This window comes from Canis lupus, chromosome 18 (genome assembly GCF_048164855.1).
Source record: "Canis lupus baileyi chromosome 18, mCanLup2.hap1, whole genome shotgun sequence".
In the NCBI taxonomy this organism is placed as follows: domain Eukaryota; kingdom Metazoa; phylum Chordata; class Mammalia; order Carnivora; family Canidae; genus Canis; species Canis lupus.
In genome coordinates, this window is record NC_132855.1 from 37,743,352 (window position 1) to 37,767,122 (window position 23,771).

The window sequence follows — 23,771 nt, forward strand, 5'->3', positions numbered from 1 at the left end:
TCACCCGGGGATATCTAACCCTGTGAAGTATACTCCAGGCCTATTACCTCAGAATCTCTAGAGGTAGAACCATTGGTAGGTTTTAGAACACTGCCAGGTGATTCCAATGGGCAAAATTAACATCCACTCTGGGAAGACACAGCTGATGAACAAGGACCAAAGAAGAGGGTTCACAGTTCAGATAACTAGAAAGCAATCATATATTCTAGCTCCTGTAAGTACAGTTACAATTTTCTCTGGGAATGCTTCATAGCCTGGGAGCAGGGGCAGATAAAGAGAAAGGTTGGGTTTTTCCAGAGTTGAAAACTGGCAGGGATCAAAATAATTAGGAGACCTGATCTCATGGACCTGAGATGACTGACCACAGGCTCCAGGCTGGATAAGAAGAGAAGTCAGGAAGTGGTGAGAGACTGAGCAAATAATAATCAGCAATTACACAAGCAGAAATGTTGGCATGCAAGAGGAACAACTTGATTTCAGAGAATAGGATTTCTGGGTTTAGGATATCAGATTCAAGTGGAAGCCCCATTCTGAGTGATTACATAACGTTGAGCAAGACCACAGCAGAGAACTGCTAGAGTAGAAGGTGAGCATAATTGGCTGGGAGAGTCTGTGGGGAACAAGGGATTGAGTTAGGGTGTCACTGGGGCTTCATCATAGATGTCAGAGTCACCCAAGAGCTGGGAGAGTGGAGAGAAGCCAAGTCCAGGGGCCCTGGGAGGTCTGGGGCACAATCTAGAGCGAGCAGAAGATGGCAGGTGGTAAGAAGTTTGAAAGATAGCGTCCTTATTAATGATGGAGAAGAGAAACACACTGACATGGCAGGGGGCAGCAGCAGAATGACAACTCTGATCACAGAAGCCAAGTCCTACATGTGTGAGAATGAGCAGCATCTGTCGGAAAGAGCTGAATCTACCCAATTAAAGGAAAGAAAAGGGAGCAGCGTCTTTTCAAACTGTATTTGTTTATGTCACCCTCACCCACAGCTTAATGATTATCAACAGCTTCCACAGCTCTGAAGATAAAGACATTAGCAGGGCCCACAAGGTCTAGCGTGAGGGTCTGCCTAACCCCCTCTTGGCTCTCTGCACATCAGCCTACAGGCCTTTTTTCCAATTTCTCAAAAAGCTATTTACCCTCCCACCAAAGAGCCATTATGACTTGTTCCCTCCATCTAGAACCTTCTCCCTCCCCTCCTCTCTCCATTCAGTTAACTCTTATGTTTCCACTCGCAGCTCAAATGTTACTTCGGGAAGACTTCCTCCAACTTCCACACATGGTCATCTGCTCTCACAGTACCTATTAATGCTATAGTTTTACAAGCTTATTTAGGTGATCATATAATTAAAGTCTGTCTCTCCAACTGGACTGTCAGTTCCAGGAGGGCACAGACTGCATTATCATATCCATCACTTACTCCCAATGCCTAGCAAAGTAACTGGCATATGGTAGACCCACTATAAATGCTGTTGAATGAATGAATGAATACATGAATGGATATGCAAATGAAGAGTGAAAAGGCACGAGATGGAATCTTGATACTATTCTTATAGCAGCCAAGGATAACATTCCTTGAGTGCTTCCTATGTGTGTAATATAGCCACTCATTTAATCAACAACACATCAACCTCTAAAATAGGTTTTATCATCCCAATTTTATTCGGCATTCAGTAAAATTAAATGACTTGCCTCTAATCCCCCACCAGAGAAGTACCAGAGCCAGGATTTAAGTAGAGGTACTCTATTTCGATGTAACTCCAGTTAAGGCCAAATTATTGCTCAAAACAGCAACTCTGGATGTGTGCACATTTCTGAACTTGTATCACTGTGACTGGCTTCCTGCTGGTGCTTTTCAGCATGATATTTTACAAAAGAATGGAGGTCTGGGGCACCTGGGGTAGCTCAGTCAGCTAAGTGTCTGTCTTTAGTTCAGGTCATAATCCCAGGGTCTTTGGATCAAGCTCAGCAGGAAGTCTGTTTTTCCCTCTCCCTCTGCTGCTCCCCCTTCTTGTGCTGTCTCAAATAAATAAATAAAATCTTTAAAAAAAAATTAGAACGGAAGTCCCAAGGGTTGCAAACTGGGTCAATGGAGAAGAATACATTTGGATGGTGGGCTCGATAAAATCGCTGAGAGGACAGGTAGCCAAAATCCTCATGGGAAGTCACAAAAGATCAGAGAGGAGGACACAGCACAAAGGAAGAAGAGATCTTCCTTGAGATGGGAGTTTTATTCCAGTGAAAGTTCAGGAAAGGTAACCAGTTCCTGCTGATGACAAAGTCTCTTCCGTATTTTATGGGACAAAACTCTGAAAGCACCATTTACTACTTACTCAAATACATGAGCTTCTTTTAAGGAAAAACTGGATTCTCGTGGCAGGAACGCCCTGCATGCCTCATGCTCACGTAGAAATAGAGTGGTTTTGAGTTGGGAACAGTATTGAACTGGCTCCTGACATTGCAAACAGAATTCCAACTTGCCCACAATGTCAGATCCAAAGCACATGAACCTCTAGATGCACAGAGTATGGGAGAAAAGAAACTTCCATATTTTTCTTCTAACCTAGTTTTGGTCAAAATCCAAATGAGAGACATTTGCATGCCTTATCAGTTTTCCTAGGGCTGCCATAAAAAGTACCACAAACTTGGGGGATTAAGACAATAGAAATTTATTCTCTCACTGTTCCAGAGCCTAGAAGTCTGAAATTAAAGGTCAGTACGGCCATGTTCTCTCTGAAGTCTCTAGGGGAGAAGGCTTCCTTGCTTCTTTCTAGCTTTTTCCAAGGATTTCCTAGGTTGCTGGCAATCCCTGGTATTCTCTGGCTCGTAGCTTCTTCACTTCAATCTCTGCCTGCATCATCACATGGCCGTGTTTGTGTGTACGTGTATCTCTGTGTCCAAATTTTCCTCTTCTTAGGAAGATACCAGCCATTAGGTGAAGATTCACTCTAACCAGTATGACCTCTTCTGAAACTGATTACATCTGCAAAGACTATTTCCATATAAGGTTACATTCATAGGTACTAGAAGTTAATAGGTTTTTTTTTTTTTTTTTTTTAGTAAATAAACTCCCTTATTTGTTTTTTACATTAGCTGATATTCAATTGCTGTTGCTTAGAAGCACACAAATCCTAATTAGTACAGGAAGACCTAAAGAAAGTATTCCAATATTCTCACTTTTAAAAATAAACATGTTAACTATAATGTAATAAAATAATAAAAATAAATAAACACCTGTATCTCTAAGGAAAATCACCATAATCAATTGGAAATGTAGCCAGCTACTAGGATAGGAGGGGGGGAAAAAAAACCTAAAAAAATAAAGGCATATAAAAATCTGTACCTCCACACCTTTCCCTTAACCTCTGAAAGTCTTTTTTTTCTTGCTCTTTCCCCCTAGTTTTTTTTTTTTTGAGATATAACTGACCAACATGATTGTATTGGTTTAAGGTACACTACATAATGCTTTGATATATGTAAATATTACAAAATAGTTACCACAACGAGTTCAGTCAACATCTACTATAGAAGACACTAGTCAAACTGCAATACATGCTAACCACTCATTCCTCCAGGTAGTCCAAACTCTACTTTTCTACAAATTCCAATTATCAGAATGCAGCATACCTGCATTCAATTCACTTTACCGGAGGCTTTAGTTCTACAGTAAAATTCTCTTTATATTAAAAATAAATAAAAACACAGGAAAAAATATATTGGCTTCTTCTACAAAACCACAAATGAACACAATAATCATTGTTTCTTCAAAAAGTCTTTTTATAATTACTCTGAGAAAAGTTTGTCCTGATGCTAATGAAAAGTTTTCTTTTCTTTGCAAATTAGGAAGCTTAGTAGTTTCTACTACTAGTGTATTTATACTTGGTAGTCTATCCTATAACACCATAGGAGTCTAGGTCAACAATTCTCAAATTTTGATTGTATCAAAATTACCTACCATGTGGGAGGGATACAGAGGGAGATGATTAAAATAGGTGCTATCCTGTATGTTGGCAAAATGAATTTAAATAAAATTTAAAATAAAGTAAAATAGGTGCCTAGGACTCACAGCTAACCTACAAATTCAGAGTTAATGGGGATAAGGCCCAGGCATATGCACTTCTGACAAACATCCAAAGTGACTGTGATATATGAGCACAGCCAGTGAGGGTTTTTTCACCCTCTTCCTCCCTTTATTCTCAGGGGTGTAAAGTTTGCAAGTTCTATTTCAATGGTCTTATGGGAGTTCATGTTCTTTATTGCAAGGTATATATTTGTGAATTTAAATTTAATATTAATAAGCAGTTTATAAGCATTTTACATCTGAACTACTCATTTGAAATAATACTCGTGACTCTAGTTTAGGTCCTGTTGAAGTTTTTTCCCCCCAGAGATGACATACATGCTCAAACAGATGGCTTTATTCATCCTCACCATGTCCCTCAGTAATACACTGTAAGAAACTATTATTCTCTTCAAAAATGAAAATAAAGGCTCAAATCCAAGTCAAACTGAGTGTTTATTAAACACCTTTAATGTTCAAGACACTGTTAAGTATCACCTCATCAGGACAGGTTAAATAGCTAAGGAGGTACATCTCTGAATATGGAAAGGTTAGTGTTCCATTGAAACACTCCCCAGACCACCGACTCACCATCTCCTGCTTACACAGAATTCAACAGTCTGAACAGTCTAATGATTTTAATTGATCAGTAGAAGCAGTTGTGAACAATTCGGAATAAGAGCTCCAAGTTCAAGTATTTTCTTCTTTCCACATTATTTTCCTCATCTTCATTTCACATGTCAAAATTAATTAAAACCTCTCAAATTGAAGACTATAAAGTACCATAAAGAACTATAGTCACTAAGGTGAAAAAAAAAGATACTGGTTTCCATGGCCTTCTACAGTTGAAACTACGTGAAAAATTATTTCGTTGGTTTGAAGTCTTTTGTGAAATCCCTTGCGAGACTCAACTGTTGACTGTGGTTAGAATACATTCACAAGTATAATCAGATTGCATCATCGCCATCACCTGCTCAGAGGCAAGTTGAAGAAACATGTGCTCATGAGGCTGAGGCTGCCTCATTGTCCTACACGCTCATGTGGGCTTGCCAGAGAGATTAGTCACCAGTTTGCAGCTGGTCTCAAATTCAGTTGCTGTGATACAAGTGCAGATGCCGGGGCTTACCCTAATTATACCGCTCCAGTTTAATCTTTCCACTTGTAGCATACTATATATTGGATAGAATTCAAGACTCTGAAAATTGGTTTCAAACAGAAGAGATTTCAAAATCACACATTCGTGACCCTCCCCTATGGCCTGCTAATCGTATTTCATCACTGTACCTTCGGGATCTCCCGAATCTGGCCCAAAGGTGTTTTTGGCTACCTCAGCCATCACTGACTCTCATCAACAAAAGGGCAGGAAAAGCTATTCTTAAAAAATTAAAAAAAAAACATTTTTTAATAAAATAAAAGTTCTGTCAGCTCACAAGGTACTTTTTATGTTTAAAAAAAATTCCATTTTTTCCCTGTTTGGAATTAAACATACTAGCAGATACTACAGAACTTAATCTTAGTCATTGGTTTCCAAATTTGACTGATGATCAGAATCACCCTAGAGGCTTTAAAAAACACCCATAGATCCCCCCAGCTATATACTGAACACACTGAGTCATAACTTAAAGAGGTTTCTTTTCAAATTAATCTATAAATAAAGCTTATGTTGGTGCTGCTTCTAAGAAGAAAGAAAGAATGGGTCTCTGCATATCTCAGGCAGGTCTCTTTGCTGCCTGTTACCGCCTACATGTAATAAGTGCCCTTGTGTCAAGAAGGATGTCTATACAAGGAAATGGGGTAAAATAGAACTTTTAAGACAAAAAAAGAAAGAAAATCCTAGCATCACAGATCCATAGAAGATAATCAGTCCAGAGGATCCAAGAGGATATCTGTGGATATGAACAAAAATGATGAGGGGTAAAACACAAATTTCCAAGAAGTCATAACTTATTAGGCATCTGTTTCAATTTGTTAGATGCATATAGTTTTTTTCTCCAAGATAACTTAAAAGTATGATTTTCAAGGTACACATTTTAAACTTTAGGTTATGCATTTCTACTCTCTTGTTTCTTAATGCATTCATGCCACCTAAGTGGTAAACAGGAATAGACAACCCATGCCTTCACCACACATACCTTATCATGTACGATATTATTAAAAAATTAAAATACGAAAATAGGTGTATGAGTAAAATAAAGTATCTTACAAGAAATTCACATCAGTATATTTCAAAATACCACTGGGGGATACAGATAGCACATTCAAGTTACAGTGAACACATTATTTGAAAAAAAATCACTCTTAAATTCTGCAATATTTCTCTTTCCCAAATGAATGTTAGTTTTACTTTATCATCTGATCTAAAATTTAGAATGTGTTTATTATATAGAAATATGAAGTTAAACATTCTGCTATCACAGGTTATTCAACACAGTGCTAAAATAATCAGTCTCAATTCTAAAAACTGGATTTTCCTAAAGTCTAAAAAGTACACAACTATGATAAATAGAATCTTCAGTAGCTTCAGTTAGTCTGTTTTAATATTTTAAAATAACCAGTAAACATGAAGTTTAGTTAATAGCGAATTTTCCTAAGCAGAGTTTCCTATGACAGAATATGTTAATCTGACAACTATTTATAGCCAGTTATAAATTTAAGCATACAGAACAGTGATGAGATTTAAATAAAACCTTAAGGTCAAATTTCAAACTTACTCTCTCATCTTGACCCAGTTTCTGACCCATACTATTACAAATTAATTTCTTTGTTATTTAATATTTATTTTATCTCTTCAAAATATAACACAAGGTGTCCTAAACAGTCATACTGTCGATGCCCTATGGTGGGAAAATAGGTAGATTAAATGAAGCAGAGGCCATCTTATCCAATGTGATTAGAACTATTTATTTAATAAGCATTCAGTTAAATGGGAAATCACTTAAAAATGCATACATTCACCATTACATTTTAATTCAAAACAAATAAATTATATCATTTTAGGAAAGTACATAATTTGAAGTTACTTAGAAGAAATACAATTTTCCCTGGCATTGTCTCTTTCCATATTATCATCTTACTGAATGTTGATTCAGGCTGTTATTCAGTACAACAGAAAACTATTTCTAGAGCATTGGTAAATACGACATAGTAATTTTTGGCAGTGGATTGCTCTTATTTCCTCCTCTTCTTCATATTTAGATCCAGCCTTTTCTGTCACAACTTGTATGGTTTCTGCATCATCCATAATTTCATTTAAAACAAGCAAACAAAAAAGCTATCAGTTTACCATACATTACTGTCTTACTAATTGACAAAAGCCTTCAATTTGTCAGAGATGATTAAAAACGCATACACAACAACAACAAACTATGTTCTTCAGTATCTCTTGCAATTCAGAATATTCTCAAGTCATAGTTTTCACCAAAGTTTAGTAAATGCTTCAATGGAAATTTTGCTCTGTGCCCTTATTATACCTACAATTTAAAAAAAATGTTTGATGTTATCTATTTTATATGACTGCTAGCTCTTACACTCGTTTTCCAAATTAAAATTCAAAACTTTTTTTCACATCTCCTCTTTAAACACTCCAAAGTTTCTGATTTGAAGGTTACAGCAAGAACATTAAATTCAATGGCAAACTATGGCTTTTAGGTCACTTTACCGAAGATCCTAAGGAGAAGGATGGGAAAAAATTGAAAGTACAGGGAGCACACTCATTTCAGGTAAGTTTATTTTCAAGTGTTTCTATGCTGATGGTACATATTAATGGGGGAAAATCCTATAAATAATTTAGAGAGTCCATTAGGTAAAACACTAAAAGATATATAATATATATTATTTCAAAATTCTAGGATTTGTGAATTTGCCTATAACAAAAACTGTAGTTTGTTAGTTCTAGCTGCATTGCTATCTATGGCAACTGTAAATCCCTCTTTGAATTTTGGTACTTTACTGCCCCATGCTCTGCTTTTCTGTGTCATCAACTTGGAGAACTGTTTCAACTACATGGCATAACTGATCTGCAATAAAACTGTCATTATCAATAGAAAGACATATCATTTTTGAGTTTTTGAACAACAGGTTGATCAGAAGACAATTTCTCTCTACAGCTGTCCAACACCCCAACATCTGACTTTCCCCAACTTTGCACCCATCTGTCACTTGCTTTGACATTCCACAGAGGGAAGATTTGGGGCCAAGGCCTATAATTGCCACCTGATAATAGAGTTCTGAGCCTTTCTTAGTAAGCCCAAAACATAATTCATTGTACAGAGCCTCCGACTGTTTTGTAGCAAATGCGATCTTACAGATATTTGCAAATCAGTCTAATGCAGAATCCTACATTCTTTTCTTATCTCGGCCACACCTATATTGATAGTTCTTTTTTTTTTTTTAAAGCAATTAAACTATGGATTATTTTCAAAGCATTGAACTATGTATGTTTTTATAGAAATAATTACTTCTTCATTACATTCATATTTTTAAAATTAAATTGTGCAGTTAAAGGAACTAATACCCACGTTTAGGAGCAAAGAGTGTGTGACACATGGATGGGACACCACTCCACTCTGCTGGATGAGCAAAAGCATGTCTGCTCACCAGAGAAGAGCCTATACACTGTCAATATTTAGGGCTACATGGAAAAGTTGGAGAATATTGATCAATTTGCAAACTCACCTAAGTGGAGGTCAATTAAGACTTCCCTTCTATACCATTCTTTGAGGAAATCATGGGACCCTTCTTAAAGTAATGAACAAAAGAGGCACTGAAATGGAAATGAAAGTATTTTGGAGGAAATTAAAAATGAAATTTGATTTTCCAAGTCTTTGTCAAGGACCAATCCTATACTTCCAATTTTTACTTCAAAGATACAATGCATCATTATATTTTTAAATAAAGGTTCTGGGAAAAAATTGGTGCATATATAATTAAACAGTAAGAGTCAATCACAGAATTTTTAATCTTAATTTTTAAATTTTATTTATTTGAGGGCAGCCCCCCATGGCTCGGCGGTTTAGCGCCACCTTCGGCCGGGGTGTGATCCTGGAGACCCAAGATAGAGAGTCCCGCGACGGGCTCCCTGCATGGAGCCTGCTTCTCCCTCTGCCTGTGTCTCTGCCTCTCTCTCTCTCTGTCTCTCATGAATGAATAAAATCTTTAAAAAAAAATTTATTTATTTGAGAGAGAGAAAAAGAGCAGGCAAGAGTAGAGAGAGGAGCAGGGGGGAGGGAGAAGAACAAGCAGACTTGGCACTGAGAGTGTAGCCCTACAAAGGGCTCAATCCCACAACCTGGAGGTCACTACCTAAGCAGAAACCAAGAATAGGGGGCACCTGGGTGACTTGATCAGTTACACATCTGCCTTTGGCTCAGGTCATGATCTCAGGGTCCTGGGATCGAGCCCCCCATCTGGTCTCCATCTAGCCCCTCATTTAGCCCCCTAACAAGCCCCAGATCGGCTCCATGCTCAGCGAGGAGCTTGTGCTCTCTCTCTCTGGCTCTGCTTATGCTCTCTCTCTCTCTCAAATAAACAAAATCTTTAATAATTATTAATTATTTTATAGAAATAATTACTTCTTCATTACATTCATATTTTTAAAATTAAATTGTGCAGTTAAAGGAACTAATACCCACGTTTAGGAGCAAAGAGTGTGTGACACATGGATGGGACACCCAAAAACAAAAAAAGGAAAGAAAGAAACCAAAAGTCAGACACGTAACCAACTGAGCCACCCAGGAGCCCCACAGAATTTTTAAATAGAAAGTTTTACTTAGTGAAATAAACTCATTTTTCAAATCAGATATACAATAAATGCAATATTTCCATCTTGATATAGGCAATATTGTATTTCCATTAATAATGAAATCTGACAACCAGAATTCTACCAAACTAAAATAGCTAATGTTGACTATCCACAAAGCTGTAAGAGGCAGAGAAGAACCTACAAATGCTAACAAACAGGCAAGAAGTTTTCCATTTAAATTTGATCAGGTTATTGTTCTTTCTTTAACAACAACAAAAGCTTCATCTAATGTATTACTTCAACAAATCAAAAATGAAATATGAAGATAGAAAGAATTTCAGCAACAAAAATTAAAAATTCCTGAATGGAATTTCTAGCAATATTCACAGAATAGATATATTAACTTGAGGCTTTAATGATCCCAGAAAAAAAAACCAAAAACCCAGCTCACAAGAGTACACAGCTGTTTGGAAGGTCAAATGAAATCAGACATGTCATTGTGCTCTGAAATGTTTAAAGTACTGGGAAGAAATCTTACGTCATAAAATTAACCAGTATATATTAATTAGTAAGAATGCCTAATAACAATCTCAAAATTTATATTTTAGGATTTTTTGAAATTTTCAACAATGCTACCTTTCTGAAAGTTATTCTAAGTAGTCTTTTAATAAATATGGGTTCAGTAGAATATTCAGCTTTACAAAATTATCCATGAAAAAAGGAGTTTTATGCCAGTATGGAAAATGCTGAATATTATAAGCCAAGGTAGTTATTTTCAAGACAATAATAGGTTTAAGGCTATAAAGTTGTTGCAAAATATCTTTAAGCATTTTATTTTATTTTTTCTTTTTCTTTAAACATTTTAAGCCAAGAATTTCCCAAACTTAATTTAAACACGTCTCCTTTTTTTTTTTTACCAACTATTAACATCCCCCCAAAATAGTAAATTTTAATGTTTCAAATTTAACTCAAATATTACTGTCTTCTCTTATGTCCAAATATGAAAGATTTTAGATCAATTTTACCTTTTTTTGACCTACTTACCTTTTGTCCTCTATTTTATATACAACACGCTTTCACCACTAATTCTAGGTAAAATATATATTTATATTAAGCTACATGTTAAAAAGCCAGCAATGGAGTCATCTAAAATCCAATTAAATACAAGAAGGTAATAATCAAGTGCATTAAAGAAATAAAAATCAAATATCAAAATTAATAGCATTCATAATAAAACAAAAACAGTAAATATGTGATGATCTATCACATACATATCAGAAGATTATGAAATGAGACAAAAAAATACAGAATTACTTGTTCTTAAGTAATAATAAATCTGGTCTTGAGATGGAAGTATAGAAGACAATAAATAGGCTATAGCCAGGATGTAACAAAGCTTGAGCTGTTAAAAACAGCTTTAGTAACAGCAGGTTTTTCTTACAAGCTGTCCATACTCTAAAGTACTAAACAGGTAAGTGGAATATAAAAATCCACCAAAATAGAATTTATCCTCACAAAACTTAAAAATTATCCTTTTCCCCACAAAATATTCTATAAATGTCAGATACCAGACTGTGAATCAAATCTCAATACATTTAAAGACTATCATTTGGGCCATATTCTCTGACCACAATGCATGGAAGAAAAATCTTCACCAAAAACGTAACCAAAACAAAACATCTCATACACTTGGAAATCTTAAAATACTTTTAAATAACTCAGGAATGAAGTATAGAAATTGAAAAATATATAAAATTTAAAACTAGTGGAAATAATACAAATTAAAATTGGAAGCTACTAAATAGCATTTGAAGGGAAATACAGACCATTTTAATGACTACATTAGAATATTAAAAAGTTAAACATTAATCAGCCAAAAGTAAGCAACCAGCCTAAGAAGTAGAATGAAACTAACCAAATAAATCCCAAAGAAAATGGGGGGCCGGGGGCAGGGAACCCAAGGCAAAAACAAAAAACAATGAAATAGGATATACAATTCAACAGAGAGGAACAATAAATTCTAAAGTCCATCTTTGAAAAGACTAAAAAAAAAAAGAAAAAGAAAAGGCTAAGGAAAAATAGCAAAGGAATAAATAAACAATATTAGGGGGAGAAGTACAACATAACAACAAAAATCCCAGGGATTAAAAAAGAAAGAAGAGGTTATTTTTAAAAACTCTCTGGCAATAAACTGTGAGGTTTTTTTTTTTAAATAAGCAATCTCCTATGAAACTATAACTTACCATATTGACTCCATAGATTACTCAATGATTATTAATAAATTCATTCAGTAGATAAAAAGCTACCTACTAAAGAAACACGAGGCCCAGATCATTTCACAAGTGATTTCTACTAAAATCAAATCTTATACAAATTTTTCCAATAAATTGTTTTCAAAGTGAGGAATACTGAGGCTTCTGGATGGCTCAGTCAGTTAAGCATCTGACTTCAGTTCAGGTCATGATCTCAGGGTCCTGGGATCGAGACCCATTTAGGGCTCCATGTTCAGTGGGGAGTCTGCTTGTCCCTTTCCTATTTCCTCTCCCCCTGCTTGTGCTCTCTCTTCCCCTCTCTCTCTCAAATAAACAAATAAAATCTTTTTTTAAAAAATAATACTTCCCACTTCACTTAATGAGTCTAATATAACCCTGAACGAAACTTTTCAAAGAGAGCTCAAGAATGGAAAATCACAAATCTCACTCATAAAAATGTGTTGCAAAAATTCAAGCCAAATATAAGCCAAGTTAATCCAGTAATTTATTTTTGAAATATCAAAAATAAAATATACTTTGACTTCACTTCAGGAATGCAAAGTTGTTTACACATGAGAATTAAAGGCAAAAAATTACTTGATCAAGATCTTAAAAAGGCATATTTAATAACACTGCCAATTTTTATTTTAAAAACCGTATCACAAATTAGGAGTAACCTGATAAACAGTATATGCTGTATTTACTAAACATTGCAAACATTATAAACATTCTCTTCATGATCAAAAATGGAAAAAAGATGCTTACTTCCACATTTCAACACACTAGATGTCCTAGATAATGCAATGAGATAAAAAATACAAGCCATGATGACTGCAAAGAAAGAAACAACCTCCTTAGTGTTCATGATTACCTACTTAGACATTCCAGAAGAATTTAAAGATGAATTATTAGAAATAAAAACTTTATCAAGATGGTTGCTACTGGGGCAGCCCGGGTGGCTCAGCGGTTTAGCGCCACCTTCAGTCCAGGGCCTGATCCTGGAGACCTGGGATCGAGTCCCAAGTCAGGCTCCCTGCATGGAGCCTGCTTCTCCCTCTGCCTGTGTCTCTGCCTCTCTCTCTCTCTCTCTGTCTCTCATAAATAAATTAAAAATAAACGAATGAATGAATGAATGATGGTTGCTACAAAAATCAACTGCATGTTTTTATGCTAGCAACAAACAGAAAACGCAGTCTTGAAAAAGAAAACATTTTCAGAATGGCAATGTAATGGAAACCCATGTATCCATGACGTAAGAAATAGAATCTATTTAACCTTGAAGTTGCCCCATCTCAGGCTCCTTTACCCCTACTTCAGAGGCAAATTTTCTTGAAATTCTGTATTTCTCATTCTTTTTTTTTTTTTTTTTTTTTTTAAGATTTTACTTATTTGACAAAGAGAAAGAGAGCACAGGCAGGTGGAGCAGCAGGCAAAGGGAGAGGGAGAAGCAGGCTCCCTGCCAAGCAGAGAGCCTGCCATGAGGCTCAATCCCAGGACCCTGGGATCATGACCTGGGCTGAAGGCAGATTCCCGACTGAGCCACCCAGGTGCCCCTTCTCATTCTTTAATATTGCTAACCATAGTCATTTATATCCCTAGTTTAGTTTTATATGTTTCAGAACCCTCTATTAAAAGAATCACAATGACAATGTGCATACGATGTTCTTCAGCAGTTTGTCTTTCTCATTCAACATCATATATCTGGGATTCGTCCATATTGCTTCATGTACCCTGAGTTGTTTCATTTTTATATGACACTCAATTGTATGAGTATAACACAGATTATATACCTATTCTGATGATGAACATCTGGGATGTTTTCTATGTTTTGTTTTGTTCTACCATTAAAAGCAACACTGTTACTGGACATTTGTAGGAAAAAAAGAAGAACTTTGACTCAGGTCTAACACTTTATACAAAAAGTACTCAAAATGGACCACCTGCTTAATGGTATTTTTATGATAGCAGCCCAAAGGGACTAAGACAGCATAAGCAAGAGGAAAAAACATATCTGGTAACATCTATCACTTTAATGACCTTCCCCCAGCTAGTCACCAGACAACATGACAAAATATAATACAGGGACACATCAACAGACCCATGTTTGGAACAATTTCTAAGCAAACCCTAATCAACCCATAAGCCTCACTTTGTCCTTGCAATCTCAGCACCTGACTGTTCTGTCAGCTCCAAGTCTCTCAATGGTCCACCTTCTCTACAGAGTTTCTTTTGTTTTTCCGCATTCTACCCTCCTTGGTTGGTGCTTTTTGAAATGAACACCAACCTCTGGCCTCTCCACCTTATTCTCAGGGCTTATCTTCATAAAAGATGGTGAGATGGCAAAGGATGAGTCCTCCTGACTTTCACTGATGAAGATCCAGAACTGAACGAGTTTCTACTGTTCACATCTACAAAAATTAATCTCACTTAAGTCTACATTGGATACAACCTGGACATTATATAATTATTAGCACATACATAATGCTGATATACTTGAGAATATGGATAGAGAAACAAAAAATATGGAAGTTCATTTCAGACAAAAAGGAAAGAAAATTCTTTAACCATCACAAGAAATTTGTAAAATATGTGAGAAATTATGCAAGGTGCCAGAAGACTGGGTTTTGAAGAGTTAATTAGCATTTTTGAGTTTAGGGCTCTCTTTCTCTTCCTCTCTCTTGCCTTTTCTTCCCCTATCCCTCCGTCCCTCCTATTCTTTCTCTCTTCCTCTCTTTCAGTTGGTTAAAAAATTCTTAAAAGAGATCTATACAATATAACTGCCTTCATTTGTATTACACAAAATACACACATGTATTTGGTATTTTGCACTATCTTTCCTTTGACAACATTTCACAGCAAAAAAAAAAAAAAAGCCTTAATATTTATGCCCACTGTAACTATTGAAACACTCTGCTTCCATAGTTGCTCATTTCAATCAAATTAGCTTAGTATGTACTGATTGTAAAATACAATTTTAAGATGGCCAAAACATCGAAAAGTATACTATTATATTATTCATAGAATTTGCATCTACTTTTGAGTTCTACAAGGGACAAATATATTGACTCATTTTAAAAAGTGTCCTTTAAATGTTTTAAGTTATAAAGCCTGCAGGTTTGTAAAAGATAACTATCAATTTCTTAATAGAGTGTTAAACCTGGTCCCATTATATCCAAAATGGTAAATGCTGTCACAAATACGTGGGTGATTAAATCAGGGTCACTGTCACTTGGGTAAACTGTTCAGTACAGAAACAATTTATAATATATATACCTCTATGAACTAAAGCTGAGCAATCAATAATTTTGTCTTCCTTCGTCTACAAGTAGCTTATTCAACATTAACTAGTAAATCAAGGGTGAAAGGAAGGGTTGTAAATCACAAAGAAAAGATTCATTTTACTCTTAATTCCCACTTGAATCTATGTAAAATGTTAAGTTACAGACAGTTAAGGAGAAGCTGTTGTTTTTGAATATGTAATTGCTATTTAGATGATAATGGCATGGATGTCACAGTAGAACCATGATCCAAATTTGAATAAGGTCTTAATGAAGGAGGCGAAGAGAAGAATGAGGAATGAAATACAACAGTGTCAGCAACAGACCTTAATGAAGCAAATCACTCTCAGTACCTTTGTAATTCAGGAGGAGCCGCATAAAAAAAGTGGCAACTGAAGGATCAAAAGCAGGACCTTTGCAAACCAAACATGCTTAAAACATGACATCACTGTCTGGGCAACAAGGCATTGTGGAGAGCAGCCCCAATGTTTGGGTTTTACAGCTCAGATCGCAAAATAACTACATTAAAAGATCTGGCTAGGCAAACCAGTTTCCTTAGAAAGCATCTTTATATTTCAAGTTAATGACATTTCTGAACAGAAAAAGAATTTCAATGTCCAAAGATATCTTGGCTGATTTTTAAAAAGCACTAGATGTTAACACTAAGGATCGTTTTAAGGCAAAATTAAGCTGATTTCTGGATCTCATAAAACTAAAGAGGTCTTTTTTTTTGTTTAAGTTCCAAACTATCATCTGTTCTTTTATTATGTTAGATTTATGAACCATACAATGCATTCTACTTAGTAAGTGATAGAATCATTTTACATATTCCTACTCAAAAATCAATTTCGCTTTTGCAAAATCGCATTAAGGCAGTGTGGGAGCATATGGCATTCCCACTGCCAAATGGAACATACGTTTAGCATGTTTAAATGGTTTACCAAAGGTAACATTGATGATGGTGCTAGAAACGGAACACAAGCCTTCTGATTTCCAAGGAAGTCATTCAAGGCAAGTAAAAAGTGCTATAGTTACAAACTTGATTCCCACGCAGGTATTTTCTCATGTCTTCTAAGTAGCAATAATTTGATGACCAAATCTATTCCACCTGAACATTGCAGGCAGGTCAACTACCACGCTGGATATAGTTTTTGCTGCACAATACAAAGAACCACAGAAACTGATTTTTGCCTACCTATCCCAACTCCTCAAATATGTGCAGAAACAGTAATCCTACTATGCAAAGCATGCTAGCGCAATCATTACCGTTATGTGCTTCTAATGAGAAAACAATGCCTCAATACTAATTAATAAGTGCCCTGACACAGTCATGTTACTGTTTCTAGGGACTAACTAAAAATGATTTGACTTCAAAGATAGGAATGGTATAAAAACATAAGCCCAGCATTAAGAAAGATTCACTGTCACCTCCCTGGGCCACTGCTAGGATCTTAGGCACCACTGCAAATGTCTGCACTGTACTGAATTATTTTTAAAATCTAAGTTAAGATGGTCCATCCGAAAATAACAGAAACAACACACAGGATGTAGAACATACTGGTTAAGAGCACAGACTCAAGACAATCTAGTTGAAAATCCCAGCTCTGGCACTTACTAACTGCAATCTTGGGCAAGTTACTCAACTTCTCTCACAATTAGCTTCCCCATCTGTGAGTTGGGGATAACAGAACTAAGTTCTGAGAGCAGCTATGAAGACAAAATGAGTTAAGATCATGTATTGTCACTCACTAGTGTGTGGCTTTAGAGGAGTTCCTTAAGCTTTGCATACCTCATTTTCCCCAACTCTAAAAAATAACAATACCTAATGTTTCTAGGTATTTCAACTGAAGCTTTGGAGCACGCTTTAAAAGACTAAAAATCTGGGACGCCTGGGTGGCTCAGTCGGTCAAGCATCACTTCTACTCAGGTCACGATCCCAGGGTCCTGGGATAGAGCCACGCCTCAGGCGAGATGTCTGCTTCTCCCTCTCCCTGTGCCCCTCCCCTTACTTATGCTCTTGCACTTTCAAATGAATTAATTTTTTAATTTTTTAAAAAAAAGCATTTCTTTAAAAAATAAAAGGACAAAAACCTTACACATACTGTTAGCATTCTTATTAGTTTTAATTTCTCTTACTAGAATCACTAAACATCATGTACTTCCTATGTCCCACTGGCATTTCCTCAACTTATCCTTTACTCCTCCCATCATAGCGCCCTAACCAGCAGAGCTAGACTGCTGTGCTGACATAAGCCTCTCTGTTTGCATCTCTTCTAGTCTTCCCTCAACCCTACATCAGTAATTCACTTCTTAGACTCTTTTGATCATCTTTTTATCTGACTTTTGTTCTACTTCAACACAGATTTTACATATTTTCACTAAATCTCTCCTTTTTCTTTCCCAAATCACAAACCACACACAGACACTAATGAGCATCAACTTTCTTTTCAACACCCAGACTCCATGAGAACACTTTGAATGGCAACTTTCATAGCTTATTCTAGGGAATAGCGATTTCACCTAGGTTTTCTCCACACAAAATAGCACCAAAGATTTTTTTTTTTAAAGATTTTATTTTTTTTATTCATGAGAGACACAGAGAGAGAGGCAGAGACATAGGGAGAAGCAGGCTCCCTGGGGGGAACCCGATGCAGGACTTGATCCCAGGACTCCAGGATCATGACCTGAGCCAAAGGCAGATGTTCAACCACTGAGCCACCGAGGTGTCCCAGCACCAAAGATTTCTAATAATAGATTATAGAGCACAAATACATTTTGGTTTTGAATATGTGCAACGGCTTCAGCCTGAATTAGAATTTGTTGCTTTATAATGGAAACACTCAAATGACTATTACCAAAGTAATAGATTAAGTATAGTACTTAGAGCCAGATGAGTATATAAAATATGTATTAAGCATTTTGTGATGACACACTGAACATGAATACTGCACAAAGCATGTGACCCAATCCAATTATATTTACTTTATGGTCTAAGTGGAGATCTCACCATTGCATAGAAAGTTTTAAAAAAATAAAGACTGGTTTACAAGATGTGAGAAGAGGTGCTCCCTTCCATGTACAATAATAACAAGGTCAGGGATCCCTGGGTGGCGCAGCGGTTTGGCGCCTGCCTTTGGCCCAGGGCGCGATCCTGGAGACCCGGGATCGAATCCCACGTCGGGCTCCCGGTGCATGGAGCCTGCTTCTCCCTCTGCCTGTGTCTCTGCCTCTCTCTCTCTCTATCATAAATAAATAAAAATTTAAAAAAAATAACAAGGTCAGAGAGAATGCCAGCAGTCCTGTGTTCTCTGGCTTCTGTGCTGTCATCCCCCTTCTGGACATAGACCTTCATGCTGAGTTAGTCCACATCACTTTCCATTCAGATAACGAAACCATCCAGGATTGGCCCCATCTTCCCTATTTTTCTACTCAAATAAAACAGAGCACTATTTTTTCCATTGATGACCTTTTTGTAATGAAAAACTATAAATGAAACTGACATTCTGGTACAAAAGCAATTCTCCAAAGCAGCAGTTCTTAAACTCTGTCATCTCAAGATCTCTTTACACTCTTGAAAATATTGAGGACCTCAAAGGGCTCTCACTTATGACAGTTATTGATATTTTATCATATTAGAAATCAAAACTGAGAAATTTAAAATATATTTATGATTTCATTTAAAATTATGTTTTGGGGGCACCTGGGTGGCTCAGTCGATTAAGCATCTGCCTTCAGCTAAGGTCATGACCCCAAGGTCCTGAGATGGAGCCCCACCTCGGGCTCCCTGCTCAGCAAAGAGTCTGCTTCTCCGTCTCCCGGTGCCCCCTCTCCATTGCTTCTGCGTGTACATACCCACGTGCGCTTCTTTCCCTAATAAGTAAAATCTTTTTATAAATAAATAAAATTGTTTTGCATGTTAACATAAATAGCATGCTTTTATTTTAAAAAGCTGTATTAAAAAACACAAAAATGTAGTGAAAAGAGAGGCATTATCTTACATATTTGAAAATCTCCTTTAATTTCTGAATTAAGAGTGGACAGCTGAGGGATGCCTGGGTGGCTCAGTAGTTGGGCGCCTGCCTTCAGCTCAGGTCGTGATCCCAGGATCCGGGATCAAGTCCCACATCATGCTCCCTATGGGGAGCCTGCTTCTCCCTCTGCCTGTGTCTCTGCCCTTTTCTCTGTGTCTCTCATGAATGAATAAATAAAATCTTAAAAAAAAAAATAGAGTGGACAATTGGGTTATCCTATCTGCTTCTGCATTCAGGCTGTTGTGATCCACTGTTTGCCTGGAGTATATTAAAACCCAGGGTCACACAGAAATGCACTTGGAAGAAGGAAGACGTCCTGGCCTTCATGAAAGTATCTCCTTGAGAACTACTATTCTAGGAAGGTCTGTGTAATTATATATTAAAACATCTTACTGGACAAACAAGAAATAAGTAAGAAAAAAAAAAAAAAACCGGGGGATCCCTGGGTGGCGCAGCGGTTTGGCGCCTGCCTTTGGCCCAGGGCGCGATCCTGGAGACCCGGGATTGAATCCCATGTCGGGCTCCTGGTGCATGGAGCCTGCTTCTCTCTCTGCCTGTGTCTCTGCCTCTCTCTCTCTCTGTGACTGTCATAAATAAATAAAAATTAAAAAAAAAAAAAAAAAAACCTTCTGAGGCACCTGGGTGGCTCAGCGGTTGAGTGTCTGCCTTCGGCTTAGGGCACGATCCCCGGGTCCTGGGATCAAGTCCCGCATCCGGCTCCCCGCAGGAAGCCTGCTTCTCCCTCTGCCTGTGTCTCTGCCTTTCTGTGTCTCTCATGAATAAATAAATAAAATCTTAAGAAAAAAAAAAAACAAAAAAACTTCCTAGGGGCTCACCCTCAGCCTCTGCATTGGTTAAGACAAATTCTTGGGATTATCTGTATTGTAAGCACCTGCATTCTAAGGTGATTCAAAACCTGAGTGAGGACCTCTGGAATTCAGTACTGGTTAGAAAAGATGTTTTTTTTTTTTAAATTAATGGGCTATTTCTTGCCATGTATACGGTTAAATCCATACAATGGACAAAGTTTTTCTTTTTCTTTAATGAGTGAAAAATCAGAGTTCTAACAAGTTGGTACTTCACATTAAAAAATGAAAAATTCTACAGGTGAAATAAATTGGAATGATAATTGATTCTTTATTCTCACTCTTGATAGAAGGCCAGTTTAAACAGCAACCTTTCACAAGAACAGGAATTTGTCATTCAGTAATTCAAGGAACTGACATGATTCTTCTTGGAGAAGCCTCATTTTAGGCACATTTTCAAAACCTTAGCAAAAAGCATTACAAACATTGAGTGGGTTTTAATCGCCATTTTAGTAGGCAACGGTAATTATTTTTGGCAAATAAAATAAACTACAGCTGTGCCCAATTACATGAAGAGTCATTCACTGAAAGTTTGGCAAGGAAGAATTTTAAAAGCAGGCAGTAAATTCAGGGTAGCGCTACCAGAAGAGCGGCTGATGGCATTCTCCTGAAATTCTGCTATGGCTGGTCTTATGGCTTCAAAGAACACATAATAAATTTATATTCCAAAGGGACTGAAGAATGAATAGAAGTAAAAACTGAGTGCTTTACCCCTGCAGCTAGGACAGAGAAGTTGTAGAGGTGGGCCTAGCAACTGTGCATCAACACAAACTATTCAGCTTGTCTGTCAGCATTTTTTACAGAAAAGAAAACGAGGTACTCATCGTCAGGTAGGATGGATGGTCTAGCAGCTTGAATTAGGATCAAATTTTACTCAAGGGAACACATTACAGAGATTATAGTAGAGGTCAGTGGAAAAATAAGATTCAATTTAAAGAAAATCACTTCAAAAACTACTTTAAAATATTTGCCTAATACATTAAGAAATACATGGCTTTCATTTTCAAACTTGAGAGCTATTTATTTGGATTTTTTTTCAAGATTTTATTTATTTATTCATAGACACAGAGAGAGAGAGAGAGGGGCAGAGACACAAGCAGAGGGAGAAGCAGGGTCCATGCAGGGAGCCCAATGCGGGACTTGATCCCAGGTCTCCAGGATCACACCCTAGGCTGCAGGCGGCGCCAAACCGCTGTGCCACCGGGGCTGCCCCTTTATTTGGAAATTTTAAGAAATGTTTAAAAGGCACCGAGAGAAATGCAAGGAGTAAGAACCAAAATGAGAGTAGCTGTTTCGAGTATTAGTGGAAAAAAATACCTGAGTATTTGTTTTTTTTTTTTAAGATTTTATTTTTTTAGTCATGGGAGACACACAGAGAGAGGCAGAAACATAGGGAGAAGCAGGCACCCTGCTGGGAACCCGATGCAGGACTCGATCCCAGGACCCTGGGATCAAGACCCGAGCCAACGGCAGACAACCACTGAGCCACCCAAGCTCCGTGATGCCCGAGTTTTCTATCAGAACCACTCGAGTATGACTGAAACCCAGCTTTCCTGCTTCCCAGACCAGAATTGTCACAATATATTACAGGCAAAAAATAAGATATAATAAAATACATAACATTAACACCGTACTAAACTATTTCTGTCTTTGATAGTCAGTTTGGGAAGCACAGGACCACTGGGCCCTGAACAAGAATATCAATTATATTACCAACTTTGAAAGAGTGAGTTAATGGAGAGCTGGGGTTTTATTTTTATTTTATTTTATTTTTTTAATTTTTTATTTATTTATGATAGTCACACATTGGGAGAGAGAGAGAGAGAGAGAGGCAGAGACATAGGCAGAGGGAGAAGCAGGCTCCATGCACCGGGAGCCCAACGTGGGATTCGATACCGGGTCTCCAGGATCGCGCCCTGGGCCAAAGGCAGGCGCTAAACCGCTGCGCCACCCAGGGATCCCAGAGCTGGGGTTTTAAAATGTGACGTGGCCTATCATTTCTGTACCAATATTATCAAATGCCGTATTGTTAAAGCCAAGCTATGAATAATTTAATCCATAAAATCTGGCTTTCAATCACGATAATGGAAAGAATGGAAAAATGAGATGAGACACTCATATTGGGATCACTCTTCTACCTCGGGATCCCTTGCCTCAAATTCAACTGTATGGGAATATATCTCTATATACCTTTTCTGCCTGAGTTTCAATGCAAATTTCAGCTTTACAAATCATGACCTCCTCTTGCTGAGAAAATTCATAAAAGAAGAGAGGTCAGAGATAGAAAAGGGGAGTAGAGCCAAGAGCAAAGAAACAGCAGAAATGGTCACAGCAAAATCTTAGAGAAAGAGAAGTGGCAGAAAGTAAACACAGACAGGTATCCTCAGAAGGCAAAGGATTGGAACACAGGTCACAGGAAGAACAGTTGTCGTGAAGGAAGCACAGTGAGACCCCCAACTGCAAAACCATGGACAGGTGAAGCAGAGCGAGGAAGCAGGTTGGGAGGGGAGCTCCTATTTGTGTTCTAGTCATCATCCTAATCACACTTCTCTAAGGCCAGGATCAGGAAGCAGGACCTACAGGGCAGGAGATAAGGTCCACCTGAATCAGGAAAGCTGGAGGGCACAAAACATTTAAATGAAGGAGGGTAGGGACTCCAACAACAACAACAACAACAACAACAACAAAAAGCTACTTTATACATACTTTATCCTCATAAGTAAGTTAGAGAAAGACAAATACCACTTGATTTCACTCCTATGTGGAATTTAAGAAACAAAACAGATGAATGTAGGAGAAGGGAGGGAAAAATAAAATAAGATGAAACCAGAGAGGGAGATAAACCGTAAGAGACTCCTAACTATAGGGAACAAGCTGAGAGTTGCTGGAGGGACAGTAGTAGGGGATGGGGTAACTGGCTGATGGGCATTAGGAGGGCACATATGTGATGAGCACTGGGTGTTATATGCCACTGATGAATCACTATATTCTGCGCCGAAACTAGTGATAGACAATATGTTAATTAATTCATTTTCAATAAAATTTTTAAAAAGAAAATACTTTATCCTCAACAAAGCAACAATGCAAATTTACAAGCATGGGAGACAGTAATCTGGGCAAGTTCCTACCAAACAAAGCACAGTGAAAATGGAAAGGAGCAGGGCAGTTTCCAGTCAATCACTTACTGAAGTTGTGTAAAATGTCAGGCAGATTGTCTTCAGCACGCTTTACTGCTTTCATTCAGTAAGTGCAAAAACTGTCACAGACACAGCTCCACCTGAAGGCCTCCAACCTTGGTTTCCCCTTAGGGTTTTGAGGTATGGGCCACAACTCCATCCTTCTGAGAATCTCCAGGCCCCAAAGCTCCACAGTGAGGGAGGAAACTCTCTGGTCCATTCATTTAAAACTATATTATATATTATGTATTTAGAAGGTAAGATAGGTTCCATTCTACCTCACACAGTTTTCTCCATGAGGAACAGAACATGCTAATTCAATGCCTGACACACAAGTGAAATGTTAATCAAATCTCTGCAGAGATCCAAGT

The 23,771-nt window shown here is 37.3% G+C and overlaps 1 protein-coding gene across 12 annotated transcripts in view; it reads right to left on the reverse strand.

Moving 5' to 3' along the window:
* UMAD1 (UBAP1-MVB12-associated (UMA) domain containing 1) overlaps positions 1-23,771 on the reverse strand; it is a 230,306-nt gene that overhangs the window by 151,427 nt on the left and 55,108 nt on the right. The window contains exon 3 of one of the 12 annotated variants that reach the window (XM_072784032.1): positions 2,619-2,980. The exons of 10 other annotated variants lie outside the window; for them this stretch is intronic. The gene's annotated coding sequence lies outside the window, so the exon portion shown is untranslated. Of the gene's footprint in view, positions 1-2,618; positions 2,990-23,771 lie in introns of those variants that run through there. One more of the 12 variants, XM_072784030.1, reaches the window with a different exon arrangement.